Below are 7,136 nucleotides of genomic sequence, written 5' to 3' on the forward strand. Positions count from 1 at the left end.
GGCCACTGATGTGCACGCGCGGGTGACACAGGGCGTTGGAGGGCATGGCAAAGCTCTCTCCACAAAGCGGTCTGGAAACGGGACGGTCGCCGGCGTGCGCCTGCTGGTGGGACAGCAGCATGTAGAAGCTGGTGAAGCCCTTACCGCACTAGGTGCAGGTGTAGGGACGCTCACCGGTGTACGTGCGATGGTGGGACAGCAGGCTGTCAGAGCGGGTGAAGCCCTTGCCGCACTGGGCGCAGGTGTAGGGTCGCTCTGTGGTGTGGGTGCGCTGGTGCTCCAGCAGGTGACAGGACCGGGTGAAGCCCTTGCCGCACTGGGCGCAGGTGTAGGGGCGCTCTCCAGTGTGGATGCGCTGGTGCACCAGCAGGCTGTTGGAGTGGGTGAAGCCCTTGCCACACTGGGCGCAGGTTTAGGGTCGCTCCCCAGTGTGGGTGCGCTGGTGGGACAGCAGGCTGTCAGGGCGGGTGAAGCCCTTGCCGCACTGGGCGCAGGTGTAGGGGCGCTCGCCGGTGTGGATGCGCTGGTGCAACAGCAGGCTGCTGGACATAGTGAAGCCCTTGCTGCACTGGGCACAGGTGAAGGGGCGCTCGCTGGTGTGGGTGCGCTGGTGCACCAGCAGGGTGCCAGACTGGGTGAAGCCCTTGCCGCAGTCGCTGCAGGTGTAGGGGCGTTCCCCGCTGGTGTGCATGCGGTTGTGCTGCAGCAGGTTGATGGAGCTGGTGAAGCTCTTGCCGCACTCCGAGCAGTCGAAGGGGCGTTCTCCCGTGTGCACCCGCCGGTGGGCCTCCAGCTGACTCGGGCTCTGCCAGGCCTTGCCACACAAGTCGCACTCATAACGCTTCTCCTTGTTGTGCCCCGTCATGTGGTCCTCCATCGAAGCTCAGCCCCTCGAAGATCAGCCCGCACACCGAGCAGATGGAGGAGGCTCACCGGCACCTTGGCCGCCCTCAATGGCCGTTCATGTCCCGTTCTCTCCGTCCACAGCAACGGCTCCTAAACCCTGCAGGAGGGGTACACAGAGGGTCAACAAGCTGGCAAACAGGACATTACTAGCACATATTGGGTGCGTTTGTTGCGGAGGAACCCGTTATATAATTCTGCATGGCACAGTGGTGCAGCGGTACAGTTGCTGCCTCACCACCAGAGACCCGGGCTCGATTCTGACTATGGGTGCTGTCTGTGCAGAGTTTGCACGTTCTCCCCTTGACCTGCGTGGGTTTTTACTCCGTGTGCTCCGGTTTCCTCCCACATTTCAAATACGTTCAGGGTTGTAGGTTAATCGGACTACGCAAAATTGTTAAATTGTCCCTAATGTGCGTAGGATAGTGCTAGTGTACGGGGTGATCGCTGGTCGCGCGGACTCCGCGGGCCGAAAGACCTGTTTCCGCGCTGCATTTCTAAACTAAACTAAACCAAAGAAGGGTCTCGACCCAAAATGTCACCCATTCATTCTCTCCACAGATGCTGCCTGACCTGCTGAGTTACTCCTGCACTTTGTCATAGATTCATAGAGTGATACAACATTGGAAAGAGGCCCTTCGGCCCAACTCGTACTTGGACTCCTAGATCCCTCGGCTCTACACATTCCCCCAGCGCCCCGCCATTCACAGTGAAGGCCCTGCCCTGGTTTGACTTCCTAAACTGCAACACCCTCCCCACCTCCAAAAAATATGACATAGAAACATAGAAACATAGAAATTAGGTGCAGGAGTAGGCCATTCGGCCCTTCGAGCCTGCACCGCCATTCAATATGATCATGGCTGATCATCCAACTCAGTATCCCGTACCTGCCTTCTCTCCATACCCTCTGATCCCCTTAGCCACAAGGGCCACATCTAACTCCCTCTTAAATATAGCCAATGAACTGGCCTCGACTACCCTCTGTGGCAGGGAGTTCCAGAGATTCACCACTCTCTGTGTGAAAAAAGTTCTTCTCATCTCGGTTTTAAAGGATTTCCCCCTTATCCTTAAGCTGTGACCCCTTGTCCTGGACTTCCCCAACATCGGGAGCAATCTTCCTGCATCTAGCCTGTCCAACCCCTTAAGAATTTTGTAAGTTTCTATAAGATCCCCTCTCAATCTCCTAAATTCTAGAGAGTACAAGCCGAGTCTATCCAGTCTTTCTTCATAAGACAGTCCTGACATCCCAGGAATCAGTCTGGTGAACCTTCTCTGCACTCCCTCTATGGCAATAATGTCCTTCCTCAGATTTGGAGACCAAAACTGTATGCAATACTCCAGGTGTGGTCTCACCAAGACCCTGTACAACTGCAGTAGAACCTCCCTGCTCCTATACTCAAATCATTTTGCTATGACCTCCTCCCTCATCCCTGTGGCTCCCTGCCCCTTACCCCTGCTGCCGCCTCCTGCTCCTTTCCCCCCTTCTCCCCACCCCCAAACAATGTGAACCCACCCCCACCCGGCTCCCTACCCCCTTTCATGGATCATTTGACCTCTCTCTCTCCCCCAGTTCCCTGCCCTCTCAGCACCAAACCCACTCCCCCTTGAATCCCTCCCCCTCCATTCGATCCCTGCTTTCCCCGCTACTCACTTCATCCCCTTTCCACCTCCAGCCTCTCACCCTTCTGCACACAGCCACCTTCTCCACCCCTCCCCCCCTCTCTCTCTCTCTGTGCCTCTAAATGTCTCTCTCTCTGACCTCTCTCTATCTATCTCTCTTTCTGTTTCCCTCTCTCACTGTCTGACTCTCTCTCTATCTTTGCCCATCCCTCTCAGTCTGTCTCTCTTTCTCAGTCTGCCTCTGTCTCTCTCTCTCTCTCTGACTCTCTCTCTTTGTCTGTCTCTCTATCTCTGGCTGTCTCTCTCACTCTCTCTCTTTCTCTCTCTCTCTCTGTGTCTCTCCGTGTGTCTCTCTCTCTGTCTTGTCTCTCTCCCTCTCCGTCTCTGCCTCTCTCTCTCTGTCCCTCTCTTTCTGTCCCTCTCTCTCTGTCCCTCTCTCTCTGTCCCCCTCTCTCTCTCACTTTCTCTCTCTCTCCCTCCGTCTCTCTCCCTATGCCTCTCTCCCCCTCCGTCTCTCTCTCTCTGTCTCACTCTGTATCTCTCTCTCTCTCTCTCTCTCTCTCTCTCTGCATCTCTCTCTATCACCCTCTCTCTCTGTATCTCTCTCTCTCACTCTCTCTCTCTCACTGTCCCTCTCTCATACTCTCTCGCTCCCTCTGTGTCTGTCTCTCTCTTTCTCCCTATCTCTGTCTCTCTCTCTCTGTTTCTGTACCTCTCTCGCTGTCTCTTGCTCTCTGTCTGTCTCTCTTTCTCTCTCCCTCTCGCTCTGTCTCTCTTTGTGTCCCTCTCTCTCTGCCTCTCTCTGTATCTCACGGTCCCTCTCTCCCCTATGTATCTCTCGCTCTCGCTCTCGCTCTCGCTCTCGCTCTCGCTCTCTCTCTCTCTCTCTCTCTCTCTCTCTCTCTCTCTCTCTCTCTCTCTCTCTCTCTCTCTCTCTCTCTCTCTCTCTCTCTCTCACTCTCTCTCTCTCTCTCTCTCTCTCTCTCTCTCTCTCTCTGTCTCTGTCTGTCTGTCACTCAATTTTAATTTCAATTAAAAAACGTTATTGGCATGATAAAAAAAACATTGTTATATTGCCAAAGTATAAAACATGACATACATATTTGAAATGCATAAGTATAAATACAAGTATACAGTGCATGGATAGATATGTACCTGTACATAAACTCGCAATAGGCCTATAGCCCTTTATTGATGCTACACGTTCTTGCAGCTGTAAGCAGTACAACACAATAGCAAGTTTAGCAATTCAATATTAATTTCTTAGTGTTAGTTAATGTCAATTAGTGTGTGCGTATATATGTGCATGTTGGTCATTCACCGTCTCTCAGGTTATTGTGCACATATTGTGCACCAAGATGTGCCGTATTTCCTTCGCCAAGGATTATTCTTAGTTTTGATGTATCATCTAGTTCTTTAAAGTCAGGGGTTGCCACACTGAGTTTGTCAAAGTATGCTTTCCTTGTTTTGTCAATTTTTTTGCATTTTAGGAGGAAGTGCACCTCTGTTTCAACCTCATCTGTCAAACAGTGGCCGCATATTCTGTTTTCTCTTGGTTGCCAGAATCTCTTCTATCTTCCTTTTTCAACTGCCAAATAGTGGTCACTTAACCTGTATTTGGTGAGGGTCTGTCTCTGCTTTCTGTCTCTAACAGTTGAGAGATTGTCTGCCAATTTATAATCTCTTTTTAGGGCACGGTAACATTCTAATCTGCTTTGGCTTTTGGTTTCTTTATCCCAATGTTCCAAATATGTTTCTTTACAGTGTTTGATAATTTGGTTCACTCTAACTGGTGATTGGGGGTCAGTATTGATCTGGGGCCGGTCAGGGTTTAACTGGATAGGGTTTAACTGAATAGGGGTTGTTAGTCTCAGTACCGACACAGGGTTCTGGTTCACTCTCTGTATCTGTATCTCTCACTGTCCCTCTCTCTCTGTCTCTCCCTCTCCCTCTGGATCTGTGTCTGTCTCTCTATTTCTCTCTCGCTGTCTATCTCTCTCTGTGTCTGTATCTCTCTGTATCTGTATCTCTCTCTGTCTCTCTCCCTCTGTGTCTGTCACTCTTTCTTTCTTTCTTTCTCTCCTCTGTCACTCTCTCTCTCTGTCTCTCTCCCTCTCTGTCTCACACTGTCACTCTCTCTCTGTCTCTGTTTCTCTCTGTGTCTATCTCTCTCTGTCACTCTCTGTCTGTCTCTCTCACTCTGTCTGTCTCTCTGTGTCTCTTGCTCTCTCTCTGTATGTCTCTCTCTCTCTCTCCATCCTCTGTCTCTCTCTCTCTGTCCCCCTTTCTCTGTGTCTCCCTCTCTCTGCCTGTCTCTCTCTCTGTCTGTATCTCTGTCTCTCTCTCTCTCTGTCTCTCTTGGTCTCTCTCTCTCTTTGTCTGACTCTGTCTGTATATTTCTCCTACTCTGTCTCTCTCTCCCCTCTGTCTGTCTCTGTCTCTCTGTCTCTGCCTCTGCCCCGTCTCTACTCTCTCTCTGTCTGTCTATCTCTCTATCTGTCTCTCTCTCTGTCTGTCTATCTCTCTCTCTGTCTCTCTCTCTCACTGTCTGTCTTTTCATCTTTTTTTTATTTTTAGTTAGTTAAAGTGTTTTTGTTTCTGGAGTTCTAGACTTTTTTATGTGGGGGGGGGGGTGGGGGGGAAGGGGGAAACTACCTTTCAGGGCCCTACCTGGTCGGAGAGGCGGCTTTTCTCTGGGCTGCAGCTTCGACCCGTCTTCGCGGCCTACCAGCGGGCCTGGAGCGGTGTTTCCTGACGGGGACCGCCCAGAACCACAGCTTCGGCAGCGGCACAGCGCTGGAGCGCTATCGTGGAGCGGGCGATGCCTTGCCTGGGTCGCCGCGCTGGAGCTCCGGTGAGCTGAAGACCGCCGGGAACAACATCGCGGAGCTGCGGGTCTGAGGAGCGGCCAGCTGCGGGCGGTGGCGCCGAACTGTACACCAGGAGCCTGGGATCTCGCGACGTGATCGCCAGTTGTGGAGCTCCAACCGGCGCGGCCTTGTTGGCTTTGGAACATCGGGCCTCCGTAGAGGCAACTGTGGAGGCCTCAATTGGCTCGACTATGGGTGAACTGGGGTTGGGGACTGGACATTGTGCCTTCCCTCATGGTGGGAGCAATTGTGGGGGGATGTTCTTTATGTTTAAATCTCTTATTAATGTTATGTCTGTATTCTTTCTTTATGTGCTGCATTGGCAAGAAGCATTTCACTACACCTAGGTGTATGTGACCAATAAATAACCTTTGAACTTTGTACCTTTGAACCTTTGAACTCTTTGTCTCTTGCTCTCTCTCCATCAGTATGTCTCGCTCTCTCTCTCCCCCTCTCTTTCTCCCTCTCTGTTTCTATCTCTCTGCCTGTCTCTCCCTGTCTGTCTCTCTCTCTCTCTCTCTCTCTGCATCTCTCTCTCCCTCTCTCTGTCTCTCCCCTCTCTCTTTCTCTCCCCTCTCTCTCTCTCCCCCCTTTCTCTCTCTCTCTCCCTCTCTCTCCCCCCCCCTCTCTCTCTCTTTTTCTCTCTCTCTCTCTCAGTCTGTACCTCTTTGTATGTCTCTCTCTCTATGTCTCGCCCTCTCTGTCTCTCCTTCTCAGTCTCTCTCTCCGTCTCTATCTCAGTCTCTCACTGAGTATCTGTGTCTGTCTCTCCCTGTCTGTCACTCCCTCTGTCTGTCACTCTCACTCTGTCTCTCTCACTCTCTCTGTCTCTTGCTCTCTCTCCCTCTGTATGTCTTGCTCTCTCTTTCTCTCCCATCTCTCTCTCATCCTGTCTCTGTCTCTGTCTCTCTCTCTGTATCTCTCTCTCCCTCTCTCTGTCTCTCTCCCTCTCTCTGACTCTCCCCCCTCTCGCTCTATGTCTCTGTACCTCTCTGTGTGTCTCTCTCTATCTCTCTCCATCTCTCCCTCTCCGTCTCTCTGTCCCTCTCTCTGTCTCTCTCGCTCTCCCTCTCTCCCTGTGTGTCTCCCTCTTTCTCTCTCTCTCTCGCTCTCTCTGTTTCTCACTGACTCTCTCTGTCTCTCTCTCTCTCTCTCTGTTTCTCACTGACTCTCTCTGTCTCTCTCTCTCTCTCTCACTGTCCCCCTCTCTCTCTCTGTCTCTCTCCCTTCTCTCTCTGTCTGTATCTCTCACTGTCCCTCTCTCTCCCTCCCCCTCTCTGTATCTGTATCTCTCTTGCTGTCTCTCTGGTGATTGGGGATCAGTATTGATCTGAGGCCGGTCAGGGTTTAACTGGATAGGGTTTAACTGAATAGGGGTAGTTAGTCTCAGTACCAACTGACACAGGGAACCCTTTTCTGGGATCCCCTCTTGTGTTTGAAGGGCTTTAAACTGGAGGGTATCTGGGGGGCTAGATTGAAGGTGATTCCAAAAATGTAGTGCTCTTTTCTGGATATTTATTATCAGTGGGTATCTGCCTAATTCCACCCTACATGCGTTTGTTGGTGTTTTCCTGTGGATACGGAGGATATTTCGACAAAATTCCGTATGCAGGGCCTCCGTTGTATGTTTTTCCCATTTACTATAACTATGGTGACTGAGCGGACCCCATACTTCACTACCATAAAGCGCAATAGGCTGGATTACTCTGTCAAATATTTTAAGCCAGATTTTAATTGGGATTT

This window comes from Amblyraja radiata, chromosome 15 (genome assembly GCF_010909765.2).
Source record: "Amblyraja radiata isolate CabotCenter1 chromosome 15, sAmbRad1.1.pri, whole genome shotgun sequence".
In the NCBI taxonomy this organism is placed as follows: Eukaryota; Metazoa; Chordata; class Chondrichthyes; order Rajiformes; family Rajidae; genus Amblyraja; species Amblyraja radiata.